Source organism: Plecotus auritus, assembly GCF_963455305.1.
Source record: "Plecotus auritus genome assembly, chromosome: 5".
Taxonomy (NCBI): domain Eukaryota; kingdom Metazoa; phylum Chordata; class Mammalia; order Chiroptera; family Vespertilionidae; genus Plecotus; species Plecotus auritus.
This window is the reverse complement of record NC_137776.1, coordinates 115406290-115419652: the sequence shown is the minus strand read 5'-3', so window position 1 is coordinate 115419652 and position 13363 is coordinate 115406290. Positions and strand designations below refer to the sequence as shown.

Genomic DNA, 13363 nt, shown 5'->3' with positions numbered 1-13363 from the left:
AATTCTTGGAAGCACAGCTGCTGGAGAATGAGACGTGTTCTCTCTGACAGCTCTGCAGAGCCCGGTAGAGGCCCTGCGGGCAGGATGTGCACCGTGGCTCTGCTTTGTTTTAGAACGAGACTGCCAGAGCTAAAGCTCTTGGTTTTCCTGGACTTTCAACAAATATAAATAAATAAATACACCAACCACTGCCTCCAGATCAATGTGAATAACCACACTTTCGTTCTGCATGATGAAATTTGTATTTGTTTTTTCATCACTGGATCTCCAGCCCCTGGAGCAGTGCCTGGTACCCAGCAGATGTTTCCCATAATACTTGTTGAGTAAATATATGAATGACCAGCAAAGAGGCTACCGTGAATGAGAGGGTCAGTAGGGGGTGGGCAACAGTCATCTAAAAGCACGTATTTGATAGCTGTATGGTAAAAAGGGCAATAATTTAATTTCATATATTATTATTAGGTCTTTATTACCTTTAACAGTATGTATATTATACATTTGATAACCTAAAATATGTATTTTCAAAGTATACAACTTCTAAAAGACTAAAAGTAGAATTCAAGCCATGGGTCACTAAATATGCAAAACTCCTCTATTAATCCTCAGATGGTAGATCTTCCAGGGGTAGGGATGGGCTTTGTTGGATGCCACATGGTATGATGATAAAGCATGGCATCTTTGAAGCTCTAGACCCTGGTTTTGAATATAAGTTAGCCAAAATTGTGCTCTGTGAACTTTAAAACTTATTTAATCTTCCTAAACCATAGCTTTCTTATCTATAAAATGGGGCTAATAACAAACCTGCCTTTATCTCTATATAAATTGGAGTAAAATAAATCTCAGTAATTGTTAGTGGTGATGATGATGATGATGACAGTGATAGTGATGATAAAGTTTTGATTCTGATGAGGAAGAAGATTATGGCAGCAGCTCATCAACATTCAACTATTGTACAGGAAAGAACTTTGACTCAGTTGTGCATATGCACACACATGTACACATACATGCAGATAAAGATCTTGATATAGATCTGACAACTTATTAAAATAAAATCTAATCAAAGGGGTTCTTTTGTGGTTCCTACTTTGTCCAAAGCAGCACGTTAGAGAGGATGGCACAAAGATGCAATAGTCTGACTCGTTCAAAGCCAGGGAGTCTTCCATGTGGTGGAATGAGCATGCTGCCTTCACTGACCTTCTCTGTAAGCAAATGAAACCTACTGGCTTGGCAGCACAGGGAGAATTTTCTCCATGATTTTGATTGTCCGATCAGTTAGCATATATTATATTTTCAATATGTTTGTGATCAGCAGGAGGGAACAAAGTGTGGGAAACATCAGTGGCTGGCTTATGTCTCATATGGGCAAAGGAATACTGAGATCCTGGGTTTATCTGCATGTTTATCATGATTATTTAAATCTATGTTCTGGGATGGCACCATTGCAGTCACAGTAAGAGGCCATGATCTCATGCTTAGAGGAAGAGCTTCCCAGCTGGGCTTCTGTGGTCCTGAAACTGAATCATGACCTCAGCCCCTTCACGAACGCTAGGAGAATAGGAGTGCTCCCTGAGGCCTGAGCCAGGACCCTTTCCACACTACACTCAAAGTCCTGGACGTAGTCTTTCCCAACTGAACTGCTATTCAATGATAAGATTTAAAGAAAGGAACATTTACTTCACCCCAGAGAAAAAATCTTTTCTTCCTCCAAGGCTGACATAAGATCTTTAAAAAATAGAAGGTGTCTTAAAAAAAACCCATCTGGCTTCTGAATACCAAATTTGCTTTAAATTCCTGAGAATCAGGCTAGGGCTAGGCTGTCAATATAATCTGAGCCCTAATGTGTTATTCATGTTTCTCTGAGGTCATCAATGCCTCTGCTTGCTATTCTTCAGAATAATGGTGCTTAGTGAAGCAATTTCTTTTTAACTTCAGACCATGTACCTAGTAACAGGATATATTCAAAAGCCTATTTTGAAATTCCCCACCTCATCACCATTCTTCCTTCAGAGATTTCAATACAATCTAGACCCTTCTACCCTCTTGTTATTTGCTTAATAACATCTGCATATACGGAAAATGAACCTCTGATCTTACGCCACACTCAAAGTTTCAAAAGACGCAGGATCGCATACCTCTTTTTGATATTTACAAGCACAAAACATTTTCGTAGTAACAGGCCATTTAAGAATCTTTGTGAAAAAATAAGCATCGGTGACATGGGTGCCCTCTGAATCTTAGCTCCAGGGACCCATTGTTAAATTGCACCTAGAAAATAAGGTCCCAACCAGAATATTGCACATTAACCAAAACATAAAGGTAGACTAGAAAATTTTATACAGTCCATGTGTTACCTTTATTGGATTGAATGTGGTAATAGGAAAACTAGGTCTCATTGAAAATAAAAACTATTGTACTTAGAAACAAGAGAGCACAGATCTTTGTGCTTCAGTGGAAAGCGTTCCATACTCAGAGTTACTTAGCACGTGCTGGGAACCTAGTTGTGTCATCAACAAGATGTCTGACCCAGGCAATGCCCTTTGCCTATATGAAACAGTTTCCTCTCTGCAAAACATGGCACAGGATTGGCATATGGATTCGAATATATATACTGTCAATAAATTCCAGGATGCTAGGAATTCCTAGGTCATAAGTAAATCTTGGGTAAGAAAGTTAATTTTGAGAAGCAAAAAAAAAAAAAAAAAGTGGCACAAATCTTAGTCTTTAATAGCATGCCACTTCTGATAATATCTCATATTTTATTGGCAATTAATAATTTACAAGTCATTTATCAATGCATAAAATTCTTTAATCCACACAATGCTAGAAGGCACTTATGTTGGGTACGCTGCTCTTTAGTTTATAGATAAGGCAATTTAACAGAGTTAAAGTGACTGCCCACAGGCACCCACTAAGACATCAGTCTCTTAACAGACAGTTTAATCTTTCCATGATGTCCTGAACTTCCAAGTTAAGCTCATCTCAGGAAATAGACTCAGCAAAGTTACAGCACAGCACTGTTAAACCTTAATTAATTCTCAAGAATGGTGGAGGCTTCTGTTCCCTCTAGAGTGCCTTCTTTTACCTTTTGATTGAATCCCTAAATTGCTTGGACTTCATGGAATTCTCATTCATTCATTCATTCATTCATTCTTAGTTCTGGCTGCCATAATAAAATACTCTCAACAGGGTGGCTTAAACAACATGATTTTAAAAAAAATATATTTTTATTGATTTCAGAGAGGAAGGGAGAGGGACAGGGAGATAGAAACATCAATGATGAGAAAGAAAAATTGATTGGCTGCCTCCTGCACATCCCACACTGGGGATCGAGCCTGCAACCCAGGCATGTGCCCCGATTGGGAATCGAACCATGACCTCTTGGTTCATATGTTGATACTCAACCACAGAGCCATGCTGGCTAGGCTAAACAACAGAAATTTATCACAGTCTGGCTGCTGAAAAGTCTAAGATCAAGGTGCAGCAGGTAGATGTGATTCTGAGCCATTCTCTCTTGGTTTATAGGTGTCCAGCATCAAGCTGTGTGCTCACATGACTTCTTTGTGCCCCACACAAGAGGTTGGAGGGGGGATCTCTTTCTCCCATATTTCACCTTATAAGGGCATAACTCCTTCTGGAAGGCACCACACTCATGACCTTATCTAATCCATTATCTCCCAAAGGCCTCCTCTCCTAATACCATCACACTGGAGTTATGGGGGGATATAAACATTCAGCCTGTAACTCATGCATTCATTCATTCAGCAGTAATCATTACAGGCTTAGTTGTGATAACTTCTAATCAATTCAGTAGTGAACAGGAAGGTGTTTTTTTCCCATATACATCACACTTACTTAATCTTCAAAAGCAATTCTGTAATTACGCAAAGCAAAAATCTTATTATTTTACATATTAGGAAGTTGGCTCTCAGAGAGGAAAAGTCAACTTCTGAGCTTGGTTTTTAATCCAGAACACCTGAGTGCAAATCCAATTCTCCAGTAAAGTATAACAAGGTGGAGGAACACAGGCATTCATTCATTCATTCACTCATTCATGCAGAATATTTATAGAGGACCCACTTTTACCCTCTGTAGTGACTAGGGCTACACTGTGAATGAAACACACCGAATCATGCTGCCCTTTTAAAGCTTATATCCCAGACCTTTTACCCCTCAGAAGCATGTAAGTCAGAAGAACATGAGGAAAAAACAAACCCTGCAACACTGGGAAGCAGAAGATAAAAAAAATCTAAGTAGCAAAAGCAGGAAAATGCTACAGATTTTCAAAGGACACAGAGACTGTTTTTGATTAAAAAAACACACACCTCAGAACGGAAGCCCTTGAGGTGAAGTTTGGAGGGTAGGTGGGATGAAGATGTAAGCAAGAAAGAAAAAGAGGGAAAAGGGGGTTCACTACAGTCCCCTGAGGAAAAGGGTTTTGTCTCTTTATTAAGTTCCTAGAATGGTTACTGGCATATCATAAGTGCTCAATATTTATTACACTGACAAAGGGTAACTCCAAATATAAAAATACTGTGAATGGCATTCTGACGGAGGAAGATGAAGCTCAAGGTGGGTCTAAGGGAGCTGTCATCAGAAGAGCAGATTGGTTAATGCCTTCAACCTAAAGACCACACAGAGAACACTTATTTAATTCCTATAAGAATACTATATGGTGGTAATTTGTATCTCTATATGATAGATAAGGGAATGAAGGTATGAAGATTGTTGTGTACCCTGACCAATTTCACCTATCGATAAATGAGTGATAACCTCTGGATATATTTTATATATCCAGGTCCATCTGATTCTAATGCCCGAGGTATTTCTGCACTTCATTCTCTTTACTTTGGAAATACATACAAATGCAGATGTAAATGTACATGTAGATATAAAATCATATTTAGGAACTGCATTTGTTATCCCAGAATGAAAACAAGAGGAGAATCTAACATAGATAAAATACATGAGTTTGAACCCTTCAGCTCTCAATGTATTCGTATCTATGATATGCTACAAAGTCCTCAGAAGGTACATACAGTGGTCTGGGAGGAGCACTGATTTTGTCTGAACTAGCAATACTAATCCTATCATCATCCTCCTCTTACATGTAATCCCCTCTTCTGTCACCCAGCACAAAGCATGAGTTATTCCAAATGAATAATAAAGAATGATGAATTCTTCAAATTTCCTCTTTGTGGGATTTCTGGGCAGAGGACCTATAACATTTGTACTTATTGACGTTTGTGGTTGATGTCCTGCATGCACTGCGGATGAAGTCTGAAAGCTCTGCTTCCCTATTCTGCATTCTGAGACCGATCTTCTCACAGAAAACCCAGCTGTAGGCACACCTTTCAACCTTCCTCTTCAGGGGTGTTCCCAATAGTTAGCTAAGCAGGAGAATATTAAGTAGAGTTTGCACGCGTTTGCCTCAGAACATTCCCCAGTTTCAGAAAGCAAAGGCCTTCAGAATCCCAACCACAGAGCTTACTTTGGGAAGTGACTGCTCGGTAAGGAAATGAATCTTGACAACACAAAGTAATGCTTCACCTCGACTGTACCTCTCAGGCCAAAAGGTTTAGTGCAATTTCTTAGGTGTGAAGAATCCCATGTGCCTTCCCAGTAGAACTTCAAAATATTCTACTTCCTGACTTGAGCTTTTAAAACAATAACCACTTGGTAAAAGCAGCAGAAACTCTCCCTCCAGATTTTTATTATTTTTTATTTTTTTAATGCTAGGAAGTGAGGCAGGAACACAGCAAATATCTTTTGTTCTTTTCATCTGTAACTTCACCTGGAACAAATGCCCTGGAGTCGTGCTCAGACATTATTGCCGAGGGGCCTGGAGCTATTCTGTTTCTCAATATATCTGAGGCTGGGCCACTTAAAGACCAGAGAGAGCAGGGGTTGAGACCCTACTAGCACTCAGTGTGTTCTCTGATAGCAAGACATGTTCCCAGGGCTTTCCCCTCTGGCCCTTGACTGAATTTGGTTCAGAACTGTCTCCTGCTGTCTAGTGATCATGGGCTAGTTTGGTATTTACTCAATCTCCCTGGTCTTTGGTTTGACTTCTTCACATTTTCATCCTTATTCATGACATCCTCACCACACACCCTGGTCCTGAGCTAAGCTGACCTGGATCTCAGCTGACCCCATGTCCAGTGTTCCTCTTGATTACCCACTGGGCTTCTCAAAGGTTTTACCAGCATTTGATGGAGAAGGAGGCACTGAAGTCCAACTATTCTCCTTAGTTTAAGTCAAGAGCCACCCCCTTAGCTGGGCCACTTAATTTCTCCAAGTCTCAGTTTCCCTGTTGTCAAGTGGCAATGAAAATTACTGGCCTGCCCCCGTTTTGCGATGGGAATGCCATAGGCCCATACATATGAAAGAGCTTCATACACCATCAAGGACCCTTTATAGAGTGAAAACTCTTTTAGGTTAGCTCTCTGCTTCCCTCTCCTGGCTCCCAGTTTCCATAACTAAGCTTTAACAGTGGGAATTAACCCTTTAAGTCTGATAGCATCTATGACTAGACCAGTGATAAGAGAAACTGTTTTTAAAAATATACTTTTGTTTACATATAGGAAATATAAGCCACATAAACTGGTTAAAGGTTATTTAAGTCTACTCACATTTGAAGCCCAGTTCTTCTGAATTATTTTTCAATTTAGATTTCTCTATCTCTGTGTTTTTCCGGTCAATCTGAGCCATGGAGAACATTTTTTTTGATGGAGACTTTTTTTTTTCCTGCAAGAATCTATTTTTTTTAATTTAATTTATTGGGGTGACCTTGGTTAATAAAATTCTATAGGTTTCAGGGGTACAATATATAATACAATATGTTATATTGTGTGCTCACCATCCCAAGTCAAGTCTCCTTGATACAGATTTTCTTCAAAGGGTACTCTACCATTGCTTTCAAGATTCTCTTCTGAAATGCAGGTCCCCATTCCACTAATTTTGAAGCTGTTTTTTTACAGTCATATCAGAATATGTCAATGGGAGCTTTTCAGGACAAGCAGTATTCATTCTTTCCTTAAATGATTACTTGAGTGAAGCACCAAGGGGATTCTATTGTGTATCATGCCTCCAGGAATAATAACTATGTTTATTCATAATCAGGCAATGGCGGCTGCATCACAACTGCTGGCTGGCTCACAACAGTGGAAAAAGGTGTCATCAATTACAAGATCCACCTTGTTTGCAGAGAAGACAAAATGTGAAAACTGTATCATAGAATTTATAAATATTTCATCTGTTTGATATTTTGTTATCCATGATTTTGTTACGGTGGTGCAAAACCATCCAATTTGTTTTATAATGAGTTTCAGGATATGACGAGATTTTAGCATGCCCAGCACTCACCCATATAATGCCAGAGACCTTTACTCCACTGCCCTTTGTCTGAACTTCGGCCATGTGCAGATACTTCACTTACACACTGCAGGTACAGTGATGGCATGTGGTTTCTGCCTTCCAGAACACCACAGCTTGTCGTGTGTACTCCTGTCTAATGGTGAGGGCATTCAAGTTAAGATACCAGACTGGTACAGAAAACTTAATGCAGGAAGTTTCTTAGAAGTCTGTTGATCCAAGCATCTCAACTGGCAGATAAAGATAAGGCCTGGAGAGATTAGTGCCTTACTCAAGGCCACACACATGTACTAATTAATGATTGTTCTATCTAGTCTATGTTAATTTTTTTCTGGAATATTCTAGAAAACTATTTTAGTGGAAAAAAAAGATGGACTCTGTTGACTTTAATAAACTCGAGTTAAAAGAATGCATTTGTAATGAATTATTTTCATTTTGATACGTTTATGTTATATTAGGATTATAAGGAGAAATAAGCCATTTAACTTTTTTATCATTTTAAATTATCAAATGTTACTTTCTAAATTACAAAGTACTTTATACTTCTGAAATTATATTTATATCATCTATAAAATATATGAGAAGGGCTGAAAGAACACCCCTATAAGAAATAGGGTTTTTCATATGTCACCAGAACCGCTGTGGGGCCATTCCCTCCCTCCCCTCAAAGGGGATCAGCATTCAGAAATTTGTATCATTTTTACTTGGCATTTCTTCATAGCTATAATACATATGTATGTAGCCTAAATATTGTTCAGTTTTGCATATTTTTCAATTTTATGTAAGGAGTACCAAAGCATATGTATTATTCCTGTGACTTATTTCCTTCTGGTCAACATTATGATTATGAGATTCATGATGATAAGAATAGATGTTTTATTTATTTCACTGCTGTTTAGTAATCACTGAGCCAGAATTTATCTATTTATCCCCTCGGTGATGGACATATCTGTTATTTCCAATTTTTACAATCAATGCTGTTCATTTATTCTGTTGTACATCTGTGGGACTCTTTCCTGGGTCATTAAGTAAGCAGGTCAGTAGCCCTCTTTGATAACCCACACACACACCAGAAACCTATGGAAGTTCCCCTTCCTCCACTGCCTTGCCAGAACTTATTATCCTACCTTTTAAACATTTCCAACCCATGGTGCAGATAGCAGCATCTCTTTGTGGTGTTAATTTGCATTTCCTTGATTAACAATGAGACAATATCTTTTCATGAATTTCTTTGGAATATTGAGTTTTCTCTTCTGTGAAATGCCTGTTTATTCTTTTGCCTTTATGTTTTCCTCTTTAACTAGTTTGTCTTTTTCTTATTGATTTGAAGAATTTCTTTATATATCATGGATACTAGCTCCTTTCTGGCTATATATTTTACAAATATCTTCAATCATCAGCTGCTCTTCTCATATTCTAAATATCTTTGATGAATAGTTTATCATTTTAAGATAAACAAATTTGTTAATTTTTCTTTGTGATTTCTGCTTTTTTGTGTTATATGTTAGTTTGAGAAAAATATTCAGGCACTTTTTTCCCCCATACAGATTAACAACTGTTCTTGTAATATTCCCTGAATGACTCATCTTTTACATAGTGATCTACAATATTTTATCAGTCATATTACTCTATGGTTTGTTTGTATATTACCTCACCAGTATGTTATATCTTAGTTACTATTATTTTTGATCAATTTTTGATATCTGGCACTACCACTAACATTTTCTTCTTCATAAATTGGCTTTCTCTGATCCTTTGCTTTTCTGTATACATTCTATAATTACATTAGGTTTTAATTAGAAATGCATTTGATTGAATTTTTTCTTATTTTATTTTTTCCCTCTACTAGTTTAATATTTATGTACAATAATTCCGTTAGTTGATACCATTAAAGTGTGAACATGCATACTTACTAAGTCTAAAGTTAATCAGTGATTACCTTTAACCTCCTCTTAAACTGTAAATCATGGGCATAACATATGGGTAAGGCTTGGCAGTAAAACACATTGAAAATGGCAATAGATAAATAGGCAAATAATAGAATATTTGAAAGCTTTAAGGTGGGATTTCAAAGCCTCTATTATTTAATTTCTCTAACCTAAGTTTTATTATTTAACTCTTTAAATTCTATGTTTCCCTTCACAATGGGGAATATCCCAGTTAAAGAAATTTCTCTCTCTCTCTCTCTCTCTCTCTCTCTCACGCACACACACACACACACACACACACACACACGCACACACACGCACACACACACACCCTTCCTCCCTCCCTCCCCAGATCTATCTATCTCTCTGGATTTTTCTGACTCACAGTTTCCTTTGTCTACATTGTCCTGCCATTTCATCATCCTTCAGTCAGGAAAATAAAAATTCTAATGCTATTTTAGCAAGTGTGCAGCCTTCTAAGGCCTGAATTAGTGGTATGGATTTTCCCTCTGGCATCATCTTAATGACTTCTACTTGCCATTTACTGTCCCTTCTTCCAGGTACACTTGGGTGCTCCAATTGCCCCAGGTGTTTACTTGTCTTAGACCTGATCCGTGATGTTGTCTGCTTCCTTGTCTGCTTCCCCACTAAACTGAAAGCAGCTCCCAGGACTCACCGCCCATGTTCAATTACACTCTGAGACCAAGGACACCCCGTAGGCAGGAAGTCTGAGCACAGGATAGCACTTTGAGGCTCAGTAATCTCTGGCCTTGGCCTCAACCTCTGACTCTGCAGACCAAGTCTCATTGCTCCAAGGGGTGAATCAACCTTCTCACTTAGTTGAGCTGCTGGGTGGTGGTGAGAAACTACTTTCATGAGATGTTTTTGTCCTAATTATGAAAAGACAGTGGTCAGATTACAAGAAAAGGTGTCACTTCCTCCTCACAATGGGTTGACTATTACAGACTGCTTGTTATTGAACTGGGATGGATGCTACTCCATTCTCAAATGCCCTGTATCAAAGAAACAAAGGCAGGAATCACATTGCCCAGAATCCCCTTCTCTTTATAGTTCCAGGTTAGAGTTGGCCTCTATAAAGATCAAATAAAATACCACATGTGAAATGCCAGGCACAATGCCTGGCACACAGTAAGTATTTAATCAATTGCAAGTGTTTTTCTCCTTTTCAACTTTGGATACTGATGTCACATTAAGCTCATACAAACCAAATCTAATGAATATAAAACCTTGAGAGGCCATCAGGTATATTCATTAATCAACAGTGATCACTTTTTCTTGAGAAGTGTTAACTGTAACAATGGCAAAATCTGGAATTGACCTAGTATGAATCAAAATGAAGAAGGACTAGTTAAGATGACATGTGTATTGAGAAATTCATGTAATAAGAGTAATTGTACATGTATGCCACATCAAGATTAGGATCAATTTTTTAATTAACTAATAATAATTATGCTGTCATTTTACTGTATTGTGCATATCTTCCTAGACCTTCTTGGACCTTAGAGTGCAATCTGATGAAACATCAATTAAGAGAGAATTGGTGCATTCTGAAAAGCAAGAATAGGGAGGAAAATGGCTATACACACAGCCCTCACACACTGTCTTACAGAACTTATAATTGTCTGATTTTTCTAAAAGAGAAATTCTAAAGAAATAACTACACAGATGTCAATCACACATGCTGAAGTGAAGGCAGGAAAACAGATAACAGGAATTTAGTATGTGCTTAGTACTTATTAATATTATCATATTTAATTGCTCAAAGTAACCAAGATATTTTGTTAAAAAACTTGGGAAACAAGTGTTTGTCTTCTCATATAATACATGAGGAACTGGGGTCATTTTGCACAATGTTACACAGTAGTAGGTGAAAAAGCCAGAATCCAAGCCCTCTGATGGTCAATTATACTATGATATTTTACCTAAAAAAAGAAAAAAAAAACCCTGAGTGAACCAAAATCAAATTCTTTTGATTACTTATGTAATACCAAAGACATTGCCTTGCACATAGTAGATGCCAGCACTACTGGGCATTGCTGAGGTCCATAGAGCAGAGTCCGCATAAATAATTCCCTTTGCAATGGAGAAAGTCAGATGTTAGGATGGATTTCAAATAGCTGAAGGACGCTGGGTGATGAAAGGTACTAGAGGATCTTTTGCAGTAGCCTGCACACTGGCCTTTGGTGGAAGGTTATAGCTATCACTGACTGTTGTATCAGACACTCTGTGAGCATTTTATACACAGTATCTAATTTCAACATCAAAATCGCCCTTGAGCTATGAAGTATTATTCATCTCATTTACAGATGAGGACTCAGTGACTTAGAGAGGTCAAATAACTTGCCCAAGGGCAGACAGGGCCTCCTATCCCTGCAGTTCATACTTATGAACATTACACTGTATTTTATAATTGGGTAGTATACAATATTCTGTGATATAAAATGCTTATCAAACATAAATTTTATTGCACTGAGATATAAAAGGCAGGCCCTGGAAAGTCTTGTTTCATCTGCAACCCCCAGACCAGGGAAAAATAGAAGAAGAGTACTTTCTAACTCGCCCAATCCAGATGTCTTAAAAAACTCTGGGACACACAAGGTACATGAGCTATGGTATTAACATATTAACTGTAAATGGGTCTTTCCTACATCTTAGTGTCTTTTCTGAGCTGGCATAGTCTGGCTTTATCACATTTAGATTGTTTAATATCGATGAAATACGTTTCTGCTGTATCAAAAAACAACAACAACAAAAATACCACTGGGCCAGAAACTGAGAAGCAAGATGGGCCAAGTTGATGGATCCCTGCATTACTGGAACCAATTCTGGTCAGTCTCCAACCTCACTGGTAAAGCTGAGGCGGATCATCCTGTGCCATGGAGAACATTCCAGCTCCCGGAAAATGCGACATGGAGAGAAGAATGGACACTTGCTATCTTCTGTGAGTAATCAAGATCTCAGGACCCATCTGGGATAGATAAAGGCCCCAAGACAGAAACAGAAATCCTCAACAATAGCATGTGGCCAACAGGCAAAGAGAGACAACATGAGGGGCACCTGGGAGGTATACCATTGGGCAGGCGGATACTTGAAAAATATAATGAGCAGCTCTCTGTGTGCTGAGATGAAGAAATCTCTAAGATAAAATGTTAAGTGAAACAAGTGAAGAACTCTGTGTATGTGAAGTATGTTCATATTTATATTAAGTGATGTAAATAGCTTTATACAAATACTTTCATGGGCTTATATATACACTAGAGGCTCAGTGCATGACTTTTGTGCACTGGGGTGGGGAGTTTGTGGGGGTGGGGAGAGTCTCTCAGCCTGGCCTGTGCCCTCTCGCAGTCTGGAACCCCTCGGGGGATGTCTGCAGGGAGTGGGCCTAAGCCGGCAGTTGCACATCCCCTGAGGGGTCCTTAGCACTGCCGAGGAGACGGGAGAGGCTCCCACCACCGCCCCTGTGCTCACCAGCCATGAGCCCAGCTTCTGGCTGAGCAGCACTCCCCCTGTGGGAGTGCACTGACCACCAGGGGGCAGCTCCTGCATTGAGCATCTGCCCCCTGGTGGTCAGTGCATGACATAGCGACTGGTAGTTCCACAGTTCAGTCAATTTGCATATTAGCCTTTTATTATATAAGCTAGGACAACCCTTAAGGAGCATACCCCCTTGGCATCTGGACAAGGAGCTGGTGGATTACAGTGTGAGGGGAAACTTTGCACAGAAAACCCTTTTATGTTATACTACAAGTACATTAGCTTAACACAAAACAAATACTTTTAATAATAAAAGAAAACATCTGTGTGTACATGTGCCCAGATACGCCTGAGCAGGAAACAAACAAAAATTAAACCCGACTCCTGAGAAATGCTGTACTATTTATTTTCAGACGGAAAGATAATGCTGGTTCAGATTCAAACCAGAGAATAAAACTCAAAAACTAGAAAGAAACCTGCATTTCACTGTTCTCCACTCAAAACCATGAGACCTGAGATGCAATAGGCAGCAATATAAGTAACTTTAAAATACACTTTTCCTTTCCAAA

At 38.8% G+C, this 13363-nt stretch overlaps 1 protein-coding gene across 7 annotated transcripts in view; it reads right to left on the bottom strand.

The window, feature by feature from the left end:
• The window catches only part of LINGO2 (leucine rich repeat and Ig domain containing 2), a 1294764-nt gene that overhangs the window by 117094 nt on the left and 1164307 nt on the right, over window positions 1–13363 (bottom strand). The gene's annotated exons all lie outside the window — the stretch shown is intronic.